The following is a 21,405-nucleotide window of genomic DNA, read 5'->3' as shown; positions in this document are numbered from 1 at the left end:
CAAGTGGGGTGCAATGAAATGGTCACGTGACGTCATCGATGACGTCAATAAATTTAAAAAACCCTGACGCCGAAACATGGTATGACAACTAAACTTGTTATGTGTCATTTAGATGTGAGGGGAAGGGGGTATAACATTTTGGTCGCGTGATCTGTGAAATCGTTGACGTCGCCAAAAAGAGAAGTAATAATAATATTTAATATTTTTTAAATTATTAAGCGAAAATAAGCAAAGATTTGGTTGTTTGGAGCTCCGCTTTTAGGCAATGCCTAAATCTATATATTAGTTGAGGCTGGACCGTTCTTATTTTTTGGACATTTTATAGGTTAAATATGTTCTTAACGATGTTCTTAGATTTTAGTGTATATAAAAATATAAGACCCAATGAATTATTAGCAAGAGAATTACAATAATAATCAATAGCAATAATTCTGCATTTTAGAACACATCATCAGCATGTTCTTAGCAAGTTCTTAAAATTTGGTGAAATCTCATGGGAGTGTACCTGTGAACGCTCTTTGTTCTTGTTTACCCTGAATGGTGTATCATTTATAGTGGAGTGCCAGCTTTTGTTTAACAAATCGCCTACTCCACTAAGAAAGGGCCAGACAGCACCTTGCTCGTCTCTTGGTAGGGGCTGTAGAAACCTAGCGAGGTACCTCTTCACCTGCTTGTTCAAGTTTTCTACTTGTCCTTGAGACTAAGGGTGGTATGGTCTTTCATGCACAAGGTGAACATTGAATGCAAGGACTTTGACCACCGCCGTTGTCGCTTTGGAGAATAGCAGGGGGATCCTCCTTAAAAAAAGGGTTCTTAAGATGGAGGTTATCTCCTCTGCTGATTTTCCAACAGTTGGGAAGATCCAGCAGAACTTAATAGTGAGAATGTAGCGGTAGTTCCACTGGTTGATGGCCATAAAACCCCTTGACTTCATTGGTGCCATGTCTATCAGGTCGCACTGTGGCAGAATGTCCGTATTGCTTTAGAGGGCTTTTTGGACGTCATAGGCAGGGGGTCGTTGACTTGACAAGACTGACAGTGAGACACAAATTTTCGTATCTCTTTGAAAGAACCTTTATAAAAAAAACTCTCAAGGCATTTACTCTACCAGGAAGGCATCTTGAGATATCATGGACTCCTTTAATTGCACGGAGGGATTGCACAGTGGATTCTAGTAGCTCAGCATAGACAGCTTGCTTCTTAGAGACAACTTTCTTGCTGGAGTATGCTTGCATCAATAGGATTGGTAGGCCATTAGGATCCAAGTCGAGCATACCAGAGCTCACAGACAACAGTAATATTGGCCGTTGACTGCATCGCCCATCAAAGTACCGCCTCTTGTTGTCACGAAAAAACTGTTTCAGGCATTCCACCTCATCAGTGTGGATGTCGTCTCTATAAGACGAATAGCAGTCAAACAGCTGTAGGACAGTAGCAGCAACCTTTGCATACCCACTTTTTGAGGACTCTCATTTTCACCTATAAGAAAACAATGATACCAATGATCTAATTTCCTATCAAATTGATAAGTCCTAAGCATCATCAATGATTTTCATTTAATGTGATTTAATATTCTTCAAATACTTCACCTAAAGCTAAGTATAAGTAACTTAGCCTATTTAAGGTAATTCCCTTGAAATAGTTCTACAACCCAGAATTTTTTTAAACTTGGCATAAACAATATTGAAGTTAAGGGCTTTCAAAAAATGTAATAAAAAAATGGGGGTACCGACCTCGTTTTCACAACAGAGGGGCGTAGAGCTGACGCGTTTTTACTGATCGCGCAAGGAAAAATCCCAGCTCTTAGTTTTCTAAAAGAGTGCCTATAGTCTTTAGAAAATTAAGTTCTGTTTGTCGAGCTGCCAAAATCCGATCTCCTAAACAATAACCCGCAGTAGCTAATGTTCAAAACAAATCACATTTTAAGACATCGCACTAAAAGACATTGTTTTCGTCACTATTCATACTGTAAAAAGCGTATTTTTACGGCTTTTAATAAAAATAACAAAAGTTCTACAACCCAACTTTTTTTCTTCTTTCAGTATATCATTTTCCCGTATATATTTAACTATTTGAGCAAATAAAAAGTGGGGGTAATCTACTTCGTTTTTCTGTCAAAGCGATTTTAAGTAAAAAACGCGCGCCTTTTGCTGTGTTTTCTTGTACAACTGTGGCGCGCGCGCACTTAATACCGGAAAATTCGAACAAACAGCGCGCGCCACTATGCGCAGAAGGGGTGCGCAGTGCAATTCAAGGGAATTACCTTAAACCTATATAGATTTTCATTAATTAACAGGCGAACATAAAAAAGGTTATGTTTTTTTTAGAGAAGTAGGACCTTGAATATACATTTTGTCGTGATCAACAAAACATAATGGAAACCTTTTGCACACTGCAGAGTAAAATTTCTGTTAGTTCCTTGCATCCCAGACTGTTTTTCCCTATTCAAAATTCGTACCTACGAGATTTTGGCTTCTCTAGTGAATTTTTCGCTGATCATCCTTTGCACTATTCATGAACTTTTGGGTTCATGAACTATTAGATAAACTCTCTAGTTGAAGAATACACACTGGTACTGACAAACTAAATGTGTATGCCAACAAATTAAAACGTGCTACATTATGTGCTGGATCGTCTTAATTTATTGATTTTGTAATGTAGAGTAGAACTAGCATAAACAGGACTAGTTCGGACCTGTTTTTACAGTCCGTTATACAGTAAAAAAAACCCTTATATGTTAGATGATTTTGTATAAATTATTAGAAGAAGGAACTTGGAGATCAGAGCCATATACTGTATGTAAGTATCCCTTGTGTTTGATTCCCGTAGGCGAGTTCTACTAGAGTTTTGGAATACAAATTGTCTTGAGAACATACATAGAGAGATCATTGCTAGGTCAAAGTGTGTTAAAAAGTAGACTCTGCTGTAAAATTGTCATTGTACTCACTGATTTTATATGTGAGTATGGAGCAAAGGGCAGCTGCCTGGGACACTTGCTTGTTACAATTTCCATTGCCCTTTAACTATCTGTCAACATGGTTTTGAAACTTGAAAAAGTGACAGAGTTTTCAATTTTCTCACACACGCTCAAAAATACACTAAAATGTGACTTCGTGTCGTCCCTGCTAGTGCCTTTTTGTGAGTTCAACTGTATGTTTGTCTGCACACTACAAACAAAAGAGCCCCGACGTCTCGGTACGAATACCAGATTAAAACCAAAGCTCTTATGGAATCTCACATAACAGTTTTGTTTCTGTGTGTTTGTGTATCCACATTTATCAGCCCGCCAGGTTCATGCTATTCACTTCACTCTATGCTTTGTATTCCTGCCGCTTCTGCTGCCTGTATCTCCGCGTATTATTTTCGCTCAATATGGGCCATTTCAAGACCCCATATAGTAATCAATTGTTCTCAGCTTTCTGTTTGTTTTTAAGACCACGGATAACGGCTTGTTTTTTTATTTAAACAACTATGGATAGCAAATATTTTTTAATAGCGTTTGGGATGGTCGGGCAGGATTTGTTTGGGCAAGTGAACGAATCATAGTTTCGCCTACACGACCTGCTCGTTGTTTAAAAAATGCAGCCCAATATGCTTAGTGTCTGGTGTCATTTTCAATTATCTATTATCCCTCATCACTTAGTGGTACGAGTAAGAATTTGACTCCATTTATTTTCCTCATTTTATTTGTATCATCCAAATTATATACATCCATATGTTGAAACCACATCCGAACTTTTCGTAACTATGATGTCCCTAACAAACATAACCTCATGTAATCTAGTATATGGAATACAGTTGACACGTGGCGTGTTAACTAATCAATGTTCTTTAAAATATTCATGTAATAAACGATATACATGTATGTAAATCATAGAAAATATAAATACACGCTATTTAATAGATGCTATCTGCTAGCTACTTATTTTCTTTTATCGAAAAGAATAATTTAATCTAGTATATGGAATACAGTTGACACGTGGCGTGTTAGCCAAATCAATTTCTTTAAATCAATGTTCTTTAAAATATTCATTCAATAAACGATATACATGTATATAAATAACATGAAATATTAATCCACGCTATTTAATAGATGCTGTCTGCTAGCTACTTATTTTCTTTTATCGAAAAGAATCATTTAATCTAGTATATGGAATACAGTTGACACGTGGCGTGTTAGCCAAATCAATGTTTTTTAAAATATACATGTAATAAACGATATACATGTATATCAATAATAGAAAATATTAATCCACGCTATTTAATAGAATGCTGTCTGCTAGCTACTTATTTTCTTTTATCGAAAAGAATTTTTTACAGGCTCCCCTGCTGGACGGTGCTGTTTCTCATCGCTATTGCCTCGGAAAAATCGTGAGCTTCAAAAAAAGTTTTTTCTTTGGCTGAAGATGGAGGCATATGGTTTCTTTGAATTGATCTTAAGGTTCCGCTTTTTTCATTCCACAGGCTAAAAGCGGGGGCAACTTCCTGTTGCTCTTTTATGGCCTTTAGATTGTTGATGGCCGTTGTCATCTTGAGAGAGACACGCCACTTATCCAATGATTTTCCCTTATTTTATTTTTATCATCCAAATTATATACATCCATGTGTTTGAACCCAATCGGAACTTCTTCTTAATTATTCTATCCCTAACATACATAACCTTTTCTAATCTAGTATATGGAATACACTTGACTCGTGGCTTTTTAGCCATAATAATAAATGATATTTATCACATGTATATAAATCATACAAAATATGAAAACGTGTTATTTAATAGAATGCTGTCTGCTAGCTACTTATTTTCTTTTATCGAAAAGAATCTAGGACAGCCTCCTCTGCATCGTTACTGCTTCGGAAAATTCATGAGCTTCAAAAAAATTATAGTTGTTTTCTTTGGCTGAGGATGGAGGCGTGTTTTTTTTGTTCATCATTTTTTTTTACTCCATAGGCTAAGCGGGGGGCGGGGGGCAACTTCCCATTGTTCTTTTATGGCCTTTACATTTGTCGATGGCTCTTGTGATCTTGAGAGAGATGAGCCACTCACCAAAAGTCTGGCTTCCCTTGTGGTATTTTTCATAAATGGAGTAGGTTTCTGCACAAGACACATTGATACCAGACACACCAGGCACATTGACACCAGACATTGATAGCTGACAGGCCAGGGAAGCTATCCTGAGTAACAGTTCTGTTGAGATATGGCCAACGTTGTTCATTGGCCCTCTTGCTATTTGGAGAGGGCCCTGCGTACGAGGTTGAGATTAGGCATCTACGATCCACGTGTCAGCGGATTTTCACCCCATCGCAGGACGCCAGACGCAGAGAAGGCGGTGTGAGGATTTGGGTTGTCCTTTCGGTATAAAGGCATCAAGATAGACCAAAACTCAACGGAAATACAGTATGTTTTTAGTTTATTCGTCTTCCGATCCCATGTTTGTCGAGATTTTGTTCTAATATATTTAATTTTACAGGCTGTTGTGGACCAAAAAGACGATACAGACAATGCCAGGTACGCACGTGAACGGTTTCATGAGATTGCTTATTCGGACCCCTTCTTGTACTAAAAAAGCTCTTTCTGTACCGCAGTTTTAGAGGGTTGAATGGAGGAAGGTTAGATTAAAATTTTGTAAGATTATCGTTAATGTTTATGTAGAATTTTTGGAGAATTTTTGAGGATCTACGTAACAATATCGAGGAGTCAAGACGTGTTTTTATGTGCTCCGCTAAGATCACTTAGAATCGATCTTTTTCAACTCAATTCATCTCAATTCTGTCTTGAATTGAACATTCATCAGCTAGAGGATCCTGATCGAGTTTTTCGAGGATTTTTTTTAGCGTTTTTTGACCGTCTCTACTCTTCTGGCTTTTGCTGGGTTTCATGTTTCCCTCCAAGATCTCGTCCTGCTGAAGCTGTTAGCAAGTCCAGTAAGCTGATCATTTGCTCAAGTACTTGTCTTGCTTTTAATCTAAACATTACGGGCTCCTTCTACACTACCTTTTACTGTGAGTATATATCAAAGATACTCAGATTTAACCAAATTTATGCAAAACTTAGTTTTGCATAAATTTACATGAGACTCTTCCGCGGGACTCACGGGATTTACTTCACTTTTATTTTATCATATGAATTAAATTTTTACATTTTCCACTCAACTTCAGAAATTATTTGAGCTATTTTTATTTTCATAAAATATTAGAATCTAAGTTAAATTGAATATATTTATTTAGACCATAGTATAAGAAAATTTTAATTGTTCTTGTCTCCTGTGTATGCAACGCTAATCAGACGCGCGATTACAATTGCTTTTCACTTGTTACCATACAAGTAAGGAAAAGATAAAGAACACAGGCTAACACCATATATTTTTATATATATTATTTAGTTTCTCATAAAAGCTATACAAGTACAATCTTAAATAAAAATACAATTAAATGTTCAAAACACGACATTGATTGTTAAATAAAAAGAATAAACATTTATTCATAAATTAAAAAATATATAAACAAAACATAAAATAAAATAAACTCATAAAGTACTTTAATTAGTCATTTTTATTGATATATTTATATTGATAAACAGTATTTGCCAAAATAATATTTTTATGCAGACGATACGCAATTATACTTATCATTCAAGCCAAAACACGATAGTGAACTGAAGCAAGCAAAGTGCTGTATAGAATCTTGCCTTCGTGAAATAACTAGCTGGATGATGACTAATAAACTACAGCTAAATAGTGACAAAACAGAACTGTTAGTTCTTAACGCTCGTCACCGTCTGCGTCCTCCTTTGCATTCGATCCCTGTAAATAATGAGATCATTTCCTATTCAAAGAATGCAAAAACATAGATGTATGGTTCGATAACACTTTGACCATGGACAAACAAGTAACTTCAATATGCCAATCCTCCTTTTTCCATCTTCGAAATATTGCTAAAATTAGAAAGTTTATTTCCTTTAATCACTGCGAGATTCTTATACACGCTTTTATTCCTTCTAAACTAGATAATTGTAACTCTCTTCTCACTGGCCTTGATAGAAAGCAAATCTCTAAACTACAATATGTTCAAAATTCTGCAGCGCGACTTCTTACAGGAACCCGCAAATACGATCACGTCACTCCTGTTCTGCGTACCTTACACTGGCTACCCATCAGAGAAAGAATAGATTTTGAACTCCTTCTTTTAACTTTTAAATCCCTAAATGAAACCGCTCCAGACTATATGAAGGACCTTTTAACTCCTTATAAACCAAAGCGCAGTCTTCATTTTTTAAATAAGTCTCTTTTAGTACAGCCCTCTTTTAAACTTAAGACCTACAGCTCAAGAGCCTTTTCCGTGAGTGCACCAGCTATTTGGAACTCCCTTCCACTAAAACTCCGCAATTGTAAAGAATTGAGTATGTTTAAATCCAAGATCAAGACCTTCCTTTTTAAACGCGTCTTCGACAATTGATTCTTAATGATTGATTCTCATGATCTTAGTTATGTATCATAACTAAATTTTTTTACTTTTTTACATTTTATTTTGTATTTTTATTATGTATTTGATATATATTGTAATAAATTTTTAATTATTATTTTAACATATTAAAACTGTAAAGCGCCTTGGATCTATAGGAGAAAGGCGCTATATAAATCCATATTATTATTATTAGTAGTAGTAGTAGTATCCAAATTCCTTCACATCCCAGCAAAGCGAGCACCGCCGTAGGCCGCGCGCGGAGCTCCAGTTGTGGTTTCGCATGCCTACCACATTTAAATGATTTCCAAACATGCCTCCTCAGTGCTATATTTCCATATGAATACGATTTTACCTTGTCTGAGAATTATATTTTCTTACAAGGGACTAAAATAGGGTAACATTTGGCTCAGTTAAATTTGCAATGGATGAAAACCTGCAACAGGAGAAAATCTTGCCTGTGGAACAGTGATCATGAGAGACATGGTTCTTTATGATGCTGATGATGATGACCCCGCAGCTGTTTGGAGAAATGGGCTCCGGGTAGGCTATAATATGTTCACCAGGGAGTGGGAAAATCCACCAGGTCTGGTTTTACTACAATCCACAACAAAAGTAAGTGGGACACTTCCCATACGAACAACTGCCAACCCTCTCCCCCCGATTAATATTGGTTAGAGGCGATTTTTCAGCTCAAAACACAAGCAGTAGCAAGGTGATCATTTGCCCTCCAACATTGAGGAAGGGGAGGGAAAGTGTCCCATTGGTTTTGTAACAGATTGTAGGAGTGTGGTAGGGGGCTGTTTACCTCCAACTATGTGATAAGAATCCTGCTCATGGATTATTAAGCTTTGTCACTTCAATGTGGTAGGCTATAATATGTGGTAGGCAATAAAATAATGTGATTATGTATCTAACATTGCTCCCCTTTTCTCTGTTAAACAAATATAATCTATCAGGAGCAATTATGTCTCCATTCATAGTTAAGCCGTCTTGCAACTTCTCCATTACCATAGTTTTCACAGAAATTGTGAAGTACAAAGTGTGCATGAACTAGTTTGGGCATGCAAACTAGCCTATAGCGGATTTCCCTTCCGGTCGCCTCTACTGATGTTATAATACATGACACGACACCGTCTTGAAGCCAATTTGGCTTTTCTATAACTATAATTTCTGTATTTCACTGTAAAAACTGAAATAAGAATAATCGACTATACTACAGGACTATGAAACGATGACTAAAGTAAATATATCTAAAACTACGGTGATTATGTAATCAAAGCATGTGGAATCAAGAAGTAAAAAATCGTCGGAATAAATGCGTAATTATGCGATAACAAACTATCCAATAGGCAATAATAAAAGTAAGAAATCAAATATGTGCACTAGCCGCAAAGAAATGAAACAAAACATACCTTGATCCGGCTATATTAGGGGAAATCGTCGCACACATGTTGTTCGTTCGATTCGTGTATGATTATGCGGGGCTTAGTACTGCCTGGCTCTAATTTTATTGGGTTACAGAGTTAATTATTATCTAAGTATTATGATGATGTAAGTACTGTTCGCTACATAGCCCAAGGTCAATTTTCTATTCAAAATATCAGAACTGCCAATTGGGTTTCTAGCACTTCTCAGCAAGTTATTAAAAAAAACTATTCATTACTTCTTGTACTTGGATACTGTTTCATGTAATAAGGCAACAAAGGATCTTCTGGATCACCCAGAAAAGTTGCAGGGATTTTATCGTATTCAGAATAAGTTCTTGATTAAACATAGGCATTTCCACCATTCCAAGCATCATGTACACTTTTAAGCCATTCAACTTTTATGCAAATGAACATACCCCTCCAATCACAGACTGCCTAGGCATTAAGAGTGTACTTTTATTAAAAACTAAAATAGTTGTGAGGGTTTTCAGTGGGCTGCTATATTGGAATTTGTGGTCTATCCAAGTACTTGTAGGAACCCATATTTCTTCTCTATTCCTTTTATAAGGAACTCCATTTCTGTGTTATTCCTTGGCAACCTAAGATAATCTGGCAGTGGGAGCAGTGTTTTTTGGCTATACCAACTGTATATGCTGTCATAGAGAGCAAGCCTAGGTCATTGCCACTTTTCTTTTTTACTGATAAAACATCGAAACCTCATGGACTTCTTCTGGGTTGTGGATATAGAGTTACAGCATCCGCTAACATCATAAGAACTAAGTTACTTTATATAGAGCTTTATATTTCTTCCATCAAGAGAGTCTTTCCTCAAGGATTTGTGTTACTTGGGCTTAAAAACCACCAGCCTCACATATAGTCCCATCTTTGGCAAAGTGGTCATCCTCAATTCTGAGAGCAACTACTTTTGTGTGGCTCTTCTGCATTTCATGAACTGGTTTGATTGAGCCTTCTTTTCACACCTGACCCTCCTATGGTCCCTTCTTACATTAGGAGAGGGTGTTTTGTGCCCCACTGGTATGCCCACCTGCTCCATAATGTGCTGCTGCAAGAGAAGTGACAAATGGCTGAAATGCTGCCATTTCTATCTGGCGCCTCAAAAACAATTTATGCTTCAAGAATCTTTTTTACTCCTAATTTGCCCACCCTCTCCATATACCTCAACATTGGTGCAAAAATGTTTGCATCATCACAAATCGGGGCAGAGCAGTGTCATTTGTGAGCGAAGCTCAGATAAATATATTGAATAACAAACAATGAGGTATAATAATAATAATTTTAATAATTTTATTATTTATATAGCGCAAAATTCATTATCTATATGATCTAATGCGCTTTACAACAACTAAAAATTATATATGTGCTAAAACTAAGCTAAAACTACTAACTATACTATACTAACTATACTAAAATGATATATTATCTAAAAATATGCCAAATTAAATAAATGAGTCTTTAAAAATTTCTTGAAAGTCTCTGTCCTAACGTGTTGGGGTAGTGAGTTCCATACCACTGGGGCCGCAACCTGGAAGGCACGGCCCCCAGTGGTTTTGCCTGTCCTAATGCTAGACCTTTCTAAGATATTACTATTTGTTTATCTAAGATTGTAATTCGACTGCCTAGCCTTTGGTCGCTGAGGTAAGCGGGAGCAATGCCATGTAATGCTTTAAATGTAATAAGAGCTATTTTAAAAGTAATCCTAAAGTTAACAGGTAGCCAGTGGAGATCTAACATAACAGGTGTAATATGAAAGTAGCGTGGCGTGTTCGATATTAATCTTGCTAATTTTAACCATTTTATTATTTATATAGCGCAAAATTCATTATCTATATGATCTAATGCGCTTTACAACAACTAAAAATTATATATGTGCTAAAACTAAGCTAAAACTACTAACTATACTATACTAACTATACTAAAATGATATATTATCTAAAAATATGCCAAATTAAATAAATGAGTCTTTAAAAATTTCTTGAAAGTCGCTGCCAACCAGGTATGTAACAATAACAATAAAAAAGTACATAATTTACGTAACGATGCAAAAACTTTTTCTATGATAAAATCTAAAATTCACAAATAACGATAAAAAAAACTTATAATATATCATTATCATAAATGAGTATTTTAGGATGACAAGCTAGAGTTTTTTGGTATGGATGGAAAATGACGAAATTTGATTTCTTTATATTTAGCGTTAATTTATTTGCCGTAAGCCAATTATAGACTTAAAACAGCTCATTATTTACAGTAGTTTCTATTGATTTGCCACTTTTATCGGCATACAGGATATTCGTGTCATCAGCAAAAATAAAGAAATTTAGTTTATCTGAGGAGCACTGCATGTCATTCATGTAAATCAGAAACAATAGCGGTCCAAGGAACTCCGCAAGTAATGGAGGATTTCTCAGATATGCAATTTTTTATTTCAGTTGTCTGTCTGCGATTTGTTAAGTATGAGGAAAACCAATCAAAATGCAAAAACTTTTTCTATGATAAAATCTAAAATTCATAAATAACGATAGAAAAACGAATGACGATAAACTAAGTTTTTATTCAGACAATGAGGAGTCTATTGAAAAAAAACGTAGACCAGTTGGTGTTTACAATGATTTTGTACTTAAAATATTATATAATTTGTATTTAGTTATTTTGAGGAAATGAACAGAAATCAGGAATTGTCTTGCTTCTAAGGATAGATGGCTCCAGACTTTTGGACCCATGTAAGAAATTGAAAACTGACCTCGTCTTGTTTTCTAAATGACGCAGGGTATTCATTTCTGAGATTGTAGTTATGGACTTGACTCTCCCTGTCGCTGTCCCTGCGCGAGTATAAGGGACTCCATTTCTATGTTATTTCTTGGCAATTTAAGTGTATGGAGAACAGCATATCCTTCATTAGTTACTGTCAACAAACCAGAGTTGACTGAATAGCGATAAGCTAGCTGCTGGCAGCAGCCATGACCACAGGGATGGTTTGGCTCAGAGTTGAGGCATTCAGAACAATCATGGCTACTACTCCCCTCAATGTGCTTGAGTATGGCTGCTCCATGATTTTGCCTATGCACACCCTCCCAGTGGACAGTACCATAGAGGAAATGCTGAAATCCACATTTTGAAAGGAAGTCCATCCCTGTGACAAACATTTCATGAAACACTTCTTTCTCTGTCTTGCCTTGAAGAGAACAGATCATTGCCAAAAGCCCATTATCAAGGGTTTGGCAAAATGGAATGAAAATCTGCTCAAAAGACTATGCATCACCACACGTCTTGCTGCGTAGACGCTTCTGATTAACCTCCTTTTGACAGTGAGAGCAAAGGACGAGCAAGAGGGAGAAAGGGCTGCACTACAGTCTAGACTCTCTTTGCTGATATTAAAGGATGGACCAACAGCAACACCAAGGGAAGAGGCAATGATGGATTCCGAAGTCAGTGATGACACATCTTTACAAAGACCATCTTAGTTTGGAACATTCATGTTCTGTGAAGCTTCGAGTTCAGAAAAGCCTTTTTTTTTTTAAACACGAAGTCATCAGAACATTCTTTATCAGCGCCAGACAACCATTCAGAATCTTCGGGGACTAGATGGGAGTGTACCTGTGAAGTCTCTCTTTTCTTGTATACCCTGAATTGTGTGTCATTTATAGTGGAGTGCCAGCTTTTGTTTAACAAATCGGCTACTACACAAAGAAGAGGCCAAACAGCACCTTGCTCGTCTCTTGGTAGGGTCTGTAGAAACCTAGCGAGGTACCTTTTCACCTGCTTGTTCAAGTTTTCTACTTGTCCTTGAGACTGAGGGTGGTATGGTCTACCATGCACAAGGTGGACATTGAAGTGCGATGCAAGGACTTTGACCACATCTCCCACAAATTCACCGCCGTTGTCGCTTTGGAGAATATCAGGGGGATACTCCTTAACGAAAAAGGTTCTTAAGATGGATCAGTTCTTAAGAAAAATCGCTGATTTTTCAACGGTTGGGAAGATCCAGCAGAACTTAACAGTGAGGATGTAGCGGTAGTTCCACTGGTTGATGGCCATAAAACCCCTTGACTTCTGTAAGCGGTTACAAAGCAGCGACTTGTGGGAAGTGTGCAGTGGGCTCGTTTTAGTGTCAACCACAGTGTAGAACAGTCATCCAAGCTTGATTTAACAGCGTTTATTACAATCAACTCGTCCAAGTCTGATCTCGTCTCCGGGGCTTAAAGAAATACAACTCCAAGTAAGCTTGTAACTCTTCAAACTCCACTCTGACTTCTCTAACTCTGCTTCTCTGGCTCTCAGCTCAACTCTTCTCTCTTCAATTTCTCTGCTCAACTCTTAAATATTGCTAAATGGGTACTATAATTTATAGGCAGGTGGGACGTGTCCTAAAGTAGGATGTGCCTCATTCCTAAACTCTTACTCAAAGGGAAATGCGTAAACTACAATAAATCGTATCAGTCTAATCATAGGAAAGGGCGGCTGTGCTCAAAGTAGAGGAAGCCGTGGTAGCTTAACTAAACGATTGTCTAAATTATCTAATCCGTTCAATTTAAATCAATGTTCTTTTTTGTATTTTCAATGTTAATAACAACTTCTTTGGCGTCATGTCTATCAGATCGCACTGTGGCCGTTGGTGGGGGCAAAATGTCCGTATTGCTTTAGAGGGCTTTTTGGACGTCATAGGCAGGGGGTTGTTGACTTGACAAGACTGACAGTGGGACACAAATTTTCGTATCTCATTGAAAGAGCCTTTATAAAAAAAACTTTTACTGAGAAGACAACTCAAGGCATTTTCTCCACCAGGAAGGCATGTTCAGATACCATGGACTCCTTTAATTGCACGGAGGGATTGCAGAGTGGATTCTAGCAGCCCCGCAATAAACAGCTTGCTTCACAGAGACAACTTTCTTGCTGGAGTATGCTTGAATCAATAGGATTGGTATGCCATTAGGATCCAAGTCGAGCATACCAGAGCTCACAGACAACAGAAATATTGTCCGTTGACTGCATCGCCCATCAAAGTACCGCCTCTTGTTGTCACGAAAAAAACTGTTTCAGGCATTCCACCTCATCAGTGTGTATGTCGTCTCTATAAGACGAATAGCAGTCAAAGAGCTGTAGGACAGTAGCAGCAACCTTTGTATACCCACTTTTTGAGGACTCTTATTTTCACCTATAAGAAAACAATGATACCAATTATCTGATTTCCTATCAAATTGATAAGTCCTAAGCATCATCAATGACTTGCATCTAATGTGATTTAATATTCTTCAAATACTTCACCTAAAGCTAAGTATAAGTAACTAGCCCTAACTATCGTCTTCGGTCGAATTCCACCTAATTTGGCTTGGATTCAGGGGTTGATCTAACCCAGAAGGCCTGGTCGCATTGACATGCGGGAGGTGTCATATGAAAGTTTAACATTCGATGTACAACATATCCGGGGGACACTTCGGTACGATTCTAAAAACAGTCGTTTTTCCACCTCCGACCTTTAAGGGGTGCCCCCCCTGACCCCTGGGGGTATAAAAGATCTATCATAGTCAAAGGGTAGTACTCGAAGAGTAGTTGCTTAACCCCGCCCCTTTTACCGGCGAATCTGACTTCACCCTTCATACCCCGTACTTCTCTTGTACTACATAGTCGACCTAAATATGAGACTAAGTGTAAAGATAAAATATTTTTTATAATTCTTGTCCGATCTGGACAAATGAGGTATCGTTGGATTCATTAGGTCGAGTACATTACAACCATGTTGTTTGTTTTGAGATTTCACCGAAATATTGTGTCGCTAATAACTTTTGAACGCGACAAGCTATTAACAAGCGGTAAACGATATGCGAAAGTGCTTGTCAAGATCTATCCAACGGTATATTGACCTTTGACCTGTTTTGAAGGAGTTATGATTTTTTTTAATTTGACTTTTTTTAAAAAATCATAGAGTTGTAACAAAAATAGCTGTGAGCTTCAAATTTGCGGCAAATAAACAGCGACATCATGAACTTTATTATACTAGAACAGCGTTTGAATATCTTGAGAATTCTGGCCTTGGTAACCACCCAAAGTTGGTACTATATAGGCCTAATTTAGACCCCTTAAATTCAATCAAATCGGCTTAAATTCGGTCAGCGGCATCCTTTTAGCATGACTAACAATGTCCCCGAAGGACTTTTTGAAATTCTTTTTTTTTTCGCGATTTTAGAAAACAAAAAAAATATTGCGCAATATATGCAAATTAGGTATTTTTGAACTCAGCAGACTGAGGGCAACAACAATCTGCAATCGGTTATTCCATATCTATTTTCCTTGACGTTTTTTATGCTGACCTCCGTTTGCGTACTTTGACCTCAAATTGCTCCAGGTATGTTTGTTCCGTTAATATTCCCTACCAGCACACCAAGTTTGAGCGAAATCGGTTGAAATCTGACGGATTTAGGGAAAAAAATTCTAAAAAATCAGGGTTTCTATGGAAACGTATGAAAGTTGGTATGTGTTGTCTAGTCGTCATGCACCACATGCACACCAAGTTTGGTGGAGTTTGCATTGATATCGACAAAGTTACAGAAGGTCGTTTTTTTCAACTTTTTGTGACTTGTAACACCATTAAAAAAACTCGTCCGTTTTCTGACCTGTCGAACTAACTGTTGTAGCCCATCCGAGCGTCTATCCACCTATCTAGTTAGTTTTGGGATTGAGTCACTTTCTATCGATATATACTCTTTTGAAATTGGGTCCGGAGCCGACTTTGGACCACCGTAACTTTGTAACCACGCATTCAAATGACAATCGCTTTGGTGAGTTGCGAGACCTATCAACATACTATAGAACTGTAGCAGAGCGCACTTGCGCCAAGCGCGCCTGCTACAAACACTCCAAACTTCCAAAAAAATCTTTTTTTTGATTTTTACCTTGTTTAACCTTGCTTAACCTTCTAGAGTTTTTATCCAATTCGTTCAATCTTCTAGTATATTAGTAACGCATGTCTCAGCTATTTGCAGATGATCAGTGATTTCAAAAAACATTTTTAACAAGAGGTTATAAGGCCATAAACTTTGAAAAAATGACCCATTTTCATCTTTGTCAAAAATAATCCGATCGCTTTGAAACTCATACACTGGTTAGACACTAGCAAGAGTGATATACAATCAAAATATGAGATAAAGGTTAGGAGGAAAAATTTTGAGATTTTTAGGTTGAAAGGTTTTGCCTTTTAAAAGAATCTTGAAAATAGCAAATCAAAAACTGTCGATGCGGTGTGCATTGGCAGCTCTAGTACTCTCTGTCCACCAAGTTTCGTTGCTTTACTCCTTCAATTAACGGAGTTATTAATTTTTTTGGTAGATTTTACCCCCAAACCCTAGGGAATCGCTTACTCGAGTTTCCGTGACGTGTAACACCATTAAAAACGCGTTCTCCTTCAATCTTCACGGGAAACTTTTTGTAGCCCGGACGTTTCGGCCTACTCCCACATGGTTAGTTTGGGGACTTGCCAACTTTTCTACGGAGATACTCATTACCTCATTACTTTGTAACCAAGCCTTCAATTTGAAAACGGTTTGCAGGTGGTTGTAGTGTGATGCCTGGTGTTCAGCATATTGGGAACCGTCTTTCAACTCAAGCTTTCATTTAGCTTAAAAAAAGCTTTGAAAAGCGCAAAGTTGTACCTTCTATAACTTTTTTGTTCAAGCGGTCAACATATGTTACGTGTCTAACAGTTGTTTGTTGAGTCCTATAATATCGCTTGATTTGGTCAAAGAACCAGGGAGTTATGGATTTTTAAGTGAAAATTTTACAAAAATACCCACCTTCAAAATCATGTATTTAAGGTTTCAAAATCGAATTTTTTGTAGAACATATGTATGGGTGATTCGTAGAGCACTCCTTGGGGTACATCACTTTGTTGTTTGTTTTCGAAAATATTACGAGGTTGATTAGGAAAGAGGTTTTACCTGACAAACTTTTGCAGTTGCCTGTGCAGTTGTTTCGTCAGGGTCACGAAGGTTGCTCCGTGGGCAGTCTTATGTCTATAAATTGGCATCTGTAGGATTTCGCCGTCTTCTCTTGCATTTGCCAAGTCATTCAACGTCACCTCTTGCAAAACCCCGGCACGGCTGCCATTCTGCACGTTGATGCAAAACATCAGGTAGTCCCTGACTCGTAAGGCCTACATGCATAGATACATAGACTCACATTTTGCTACGCTAATTGACATCAATACATATTCAATAAAAAGAATATGTATGGACTGGTTTCCATGTGGGGTTTGGGTGAGGTTTGTTTAGCTCAGTCATTCAAAATTTTATACATGCCTCCTCCACCCTTGTGACCTTAGTGTCACTTTCAATGAGCTCGTCCATCTTCTTGGCGTGAGCCGAGTTTGTCAGTCGTTGGATGTCTGTTACTGTTGGGAGAACGTCAACCAGCTCCCATTCAAGCCTTTCCTTTCTCAACTAAAACACGCAAATACAGCAATATCTTCAGTGAAATGCATTGTCATTTTTACTTAATTGCATCGTTACACCTTCTTTCTTTTGCTCCATGTAGAGCGCCAATTCTTCTGCACATCTCTAGTGGCCATCAGGGCTTGCCTGCAAAATTAAACGTGGTAATTAGAAAGCCATTTGGAGGAAAGAATGCGTTCGCATGTGTATTTATCAGAAATAAAATTTACCTCTCCGCCTGTCCGAGCTCAGAACAGATGGCCAGTGCATACGTCAGAAAGTTCTCATGGTTCTTCGAGTAGACGTGTAGCGCGCTTGCCGTTAAGGACTCATCCTCCAAATGGCGTCTGAAGAACACTTCCCAAAGGCGCTCCTTGTTGGCAAACACTTCGTCACTTCTTGTTTTTTACTGACTTGAAGGGCGATGTCGTGAACCTACAAAAAGATGTAAAAAAACGCACATAGGTTGCAGTGTTAAGGCATGAAACTTCAATAGCTCTTAACTTATAGATAGCAGATACCGTACCTGCTGCGCAGCCTGCATTGCGTCTTTTTCACTCTTGCTCTTTCCGTCAGGGGTCTGGATCCACTTTACAAATCCCCTCAAAAAGGCACCAAGTTTTGTATGGCAATCTTGTAGCCTATTTGGCATAGCGGCGTCAAACTCGGACCCAGCCTCATCATCTGTCGACGCCTCGACCGACTCGTCTTGTTCGGATGCTGTTTATATATATTTATCTTAGTATTTTAGCTATTATGTGTAACTCTCATTTTGAATTAAGTCTTACATACCTGGAATGCCGCTTGGGCCGGCCTTCACATCGTCATCATCTTCTATGACTCTTCTTTTATGGGTGGATCCTGTTTAAATTGTTTATGTAACATATTTTTGTTTTTATATGTTATATATTCAGAGGCGAGCCACAAGTTTATTAGCATAGCGATTATGTGGTACTTACCTGGCGTGCCGCTTGACCCGGCGTCATCTTCGTCTATGATCCTTCTTTTGGGGCTTTTGGAAGGCGAAGGGGTCATAGAGCGAGTGTCGTCTTTTCCTTCTGTCGAATACTTTGCAGCCTTGGCTACTGCAAGTCTGTACAGCGCTGAAGTTGTTTCTATGTGTGGGTGGTAAGCCAAGCAGTGCTTGTCCAATCTAGGACCTTTCCAGCCACACCCACGGAGTGGGCAGCACTTCACAGGCAGCACTTTCTTTGCCTTTCTCTGCCTCTTCTCGGCGCTCCACTCGTTATATCGACTGGTGGACCAGTTATGTTTTTTGGACTGCAAATGCTGCTTCAAATGAAGCACGCGAGCAAGCGAGACGTGCATGAGGTCCAGAATATGGGCGTGGTCGTGTAGCCCTAGGCTGCTGGTAACTTAGACTTTAGACTTTTTTTTTTAGATTTTTTTTATTGTATCGAATTGTTATTTGTAGTAGGTGTGACTGATCCGCAAATAGACGAGCTAATCGAGACGGATCAGTCACTTACTTATTACATAAATATTAAATATAATTGTATAAGCAAAGTTAAGTGAGAACTAGTATATTATGAAAATTTAAAACATTTTGGGAGATAAATGAAAATTTAAATAAACACTTCTGGTCTTAGAGAAAAAAGAGCATTAACAGCATTATTTATCTGATGATAAAAAAGGGGAAAACAAAGCAAACATAAGTATGTGAGTTTATGATACCAATAAATTGTGATTTTTCAAAGCTGTGCTGATTTGGCAGGCATCAATATAGTCATCATATTTAATAAGGATATCAACAAGGGCTGAACGCAGTTTTGTTTTAAACTGTTTTTTGGAGGACTCTCTTAATGACTGTGGCAGCTCATTCCACACCTTCCACACGCCCACGCTTGAAAAAGAATTTCGCTGGATTTCAAGTCTAGATTTTTGTATGTAGAATTTATTTGAGGTTGATGATCGTGTATTGTAAGAATGAACGCTTTTGGTATCCGTGAAAAGGTTTAGAATATTGGGTGGGGCGGTTCCATTTCGGATATCATACATAAGATGGCACACCGATTCAAAATAAAACGACTGTATGGGTAAAATATTAGTTCTAGCGAAATAGGGGACCGCATGATCACTTTTTTGAGCGAAAAACATAAAGCGCAGAGCACGTTTTTGTAAGTATAGAATTTTGTTCAAGTAACACTTACTGGCATGACCCCACACGGTCACTACGTACAAAATGTGGGGCAAGATTAAGGTCTAAGTAGGGTTTTGGTTGGGACAAAATGTCGCAGTTTAGCTATCAATCCCACAGTTCTGCTTATCTTTGTTGTAATATGCTCAATGTGGTATTTGAAGGTGAGATTTTTATCAATTAGTACCCCAAGGTACTTGACATACTCTTTACACTAAAGACTGACAGTTTTTTTTCTATTATTATCATAAATTAGTATTTTAGGATGACAAGCTAGAGTTTTTTGGTATGGATGGAAAATGACGAAATTTGATTTCTTTATATTTGGCGTTAATTTATTTGCCGTAAGCCAATTATAGACTTAAAACAGCTCATTATTTACAGTAGTTTCTATTGATTTGCCACTTTTATCGGCATACAGGATATTCGTGTCATCAGCAAAAATAAATTTAGTTTATCTGAGGAGCACTGCATGTCATTCATGTAAATCAGAAACAATAGCGGTCCAAGAAACTCCGCAAGTAATGGAGGATTTCTCAGATATGCAATTTTTTATTTCAGTTGTCTGTCTGCGATTTGTTAAGTATGAGGAAAACCAATCAAAATGCAAAAACTTTTTCTATGATAAAATCTAAAATTCATAAATAACGATAGAAAAACGAATGACAATAAACTAAGTTATTATTTAGACAATGAGGAGTCTATTGAAAAAAAACTTATAATACGTACACCAGTTGGTGTTTACAATGATTTTGTACTTAAAATATTATATAATTTGTATTTAGTTATTTTGAGGAAACGAACAGAAATCAAGAATTGGCTTGCTTCTAAGGATAGATTGCTCCAGACTTTTGGACCCATGTAAGAAATTGAAAACTGACCTCGTCTTGTTTTCTAAATGACGCAGGGTATTCATTTCTGAGATTGTAGTTATGGACTTGACTCTCCCTGTCCCTGTCCCTGCGCGAGTATAAGGGACTCCATTTCTATGTTATTTCTTGGCAATTTAAGTGTATGGAGAACAGCATATCCTTCATCAGTTACTGTCAACAAACCAGAGTTGACTGAATAGCGATAAGCTAGCTGCTGGCAGCAGCCATGACCACAGGGATGGTTTGGCTCAGAGTTGAGGCATTCAAAACAATCATGGCTACTACTCCCCTCAATGTGCTTGAGTATGGCTGCTCCAAGATTTTGCCTATGCACACCCTCCCAGTGGACAGTACCATAGAGGAAATGCTGAAATCCACATTTTGAAAGGAAGTCCATCCCTGTGACAAACATTTCATGAAACACTTCTTTCTCTGTCTTGCCTTGAAGAGAACAGATCATTGCCAAAAGCCCATTATCAAGGGTTTGGCAAAATGGACTGAAAATCTGCTCAAAAGACTATGCATCACCACACGTCTTGCTGCGTAGACGCTTCTGATTAACCTCCTTTTGACAGTGAGAGCAAAGGACGAGCAAGAGGGAGAAAGGGCTGCACCACAGTCTAGACTCTCTTTGCTGATATTAAAGGATGGACCAACAGCAACACCAAGGGAAGAGGCAATGATGGATTCCGAAGTCAGTGATGACACATCTTTACAAAGACCATCTAAGTTTGGAACATTCATGTTCTGTGAAGCTTCGAGTTCAGAAAAGCCTTTTTTTTTTTAAACACGAAGTCATCAGAACATTCTTTATCAGCGCCAGCCAACCATTCAGAATCTTCGGGGACTAGATGGGAGTGTACCTGTGAAGTCTCTCTTTTCTTGTATACCCTGAATTGTGTGTCATTTATAGTGGAGTGACAGCTTTTGTTTAACAAATCGGCTACTACACAAAGAAGAGGCCAAACAGCACCTTGCTCGTCTCTTGGTAGGGGCTGTAGAAACCTAGCGAGGTACCTTTTCACCTGCTTGTTCAAGTTTTCTAC

At 37.9% G+C, this 21,405-nt stretch overlaps 1 protein-coding gene across 1 annotated transcript in view; it reads left to right on the top strand.

The window, feature by feature from the left end:
- Positions 1-2,170: 2,170 nt before the first annotated feature.
- LOC116617321 overlaps positions 2,171-21,405 on the top strand; it is a 51,361-nt gene continuing 32,126 nt past the window's right edge. Inside the window, exons 1-2 of the mRNA XM_032379942.2 lie at positions 2,171-5,395; positions 5,469-5,506. The gene's annotated coding sequence lies outside the window, so the exon portion shown is untranslated. The remainder of the gene's footprint in view (positions 5,396-5,468; positions 5,507-21,405) is intronic.

This window comes from Nematostella vectensis, chromosome 7, assembly GCF_932526225.1.
Source record: "Nematostella vectensis chromosome 7, jaNemVect1.1, whole genome shotgun sequence".
Taxonomy (NCBI): Eukaryota; Metazoa; Cnidaria; class Anthozoa; order Actiniaria; family Edwardsiidae; genus Nematostella; species Nematostella vectensis.
The sequence above is the reverse complement of the archived record's forward strand: the minus strand, read 5'-3'. Positions and strand labels throughout refer to the sequence as shown.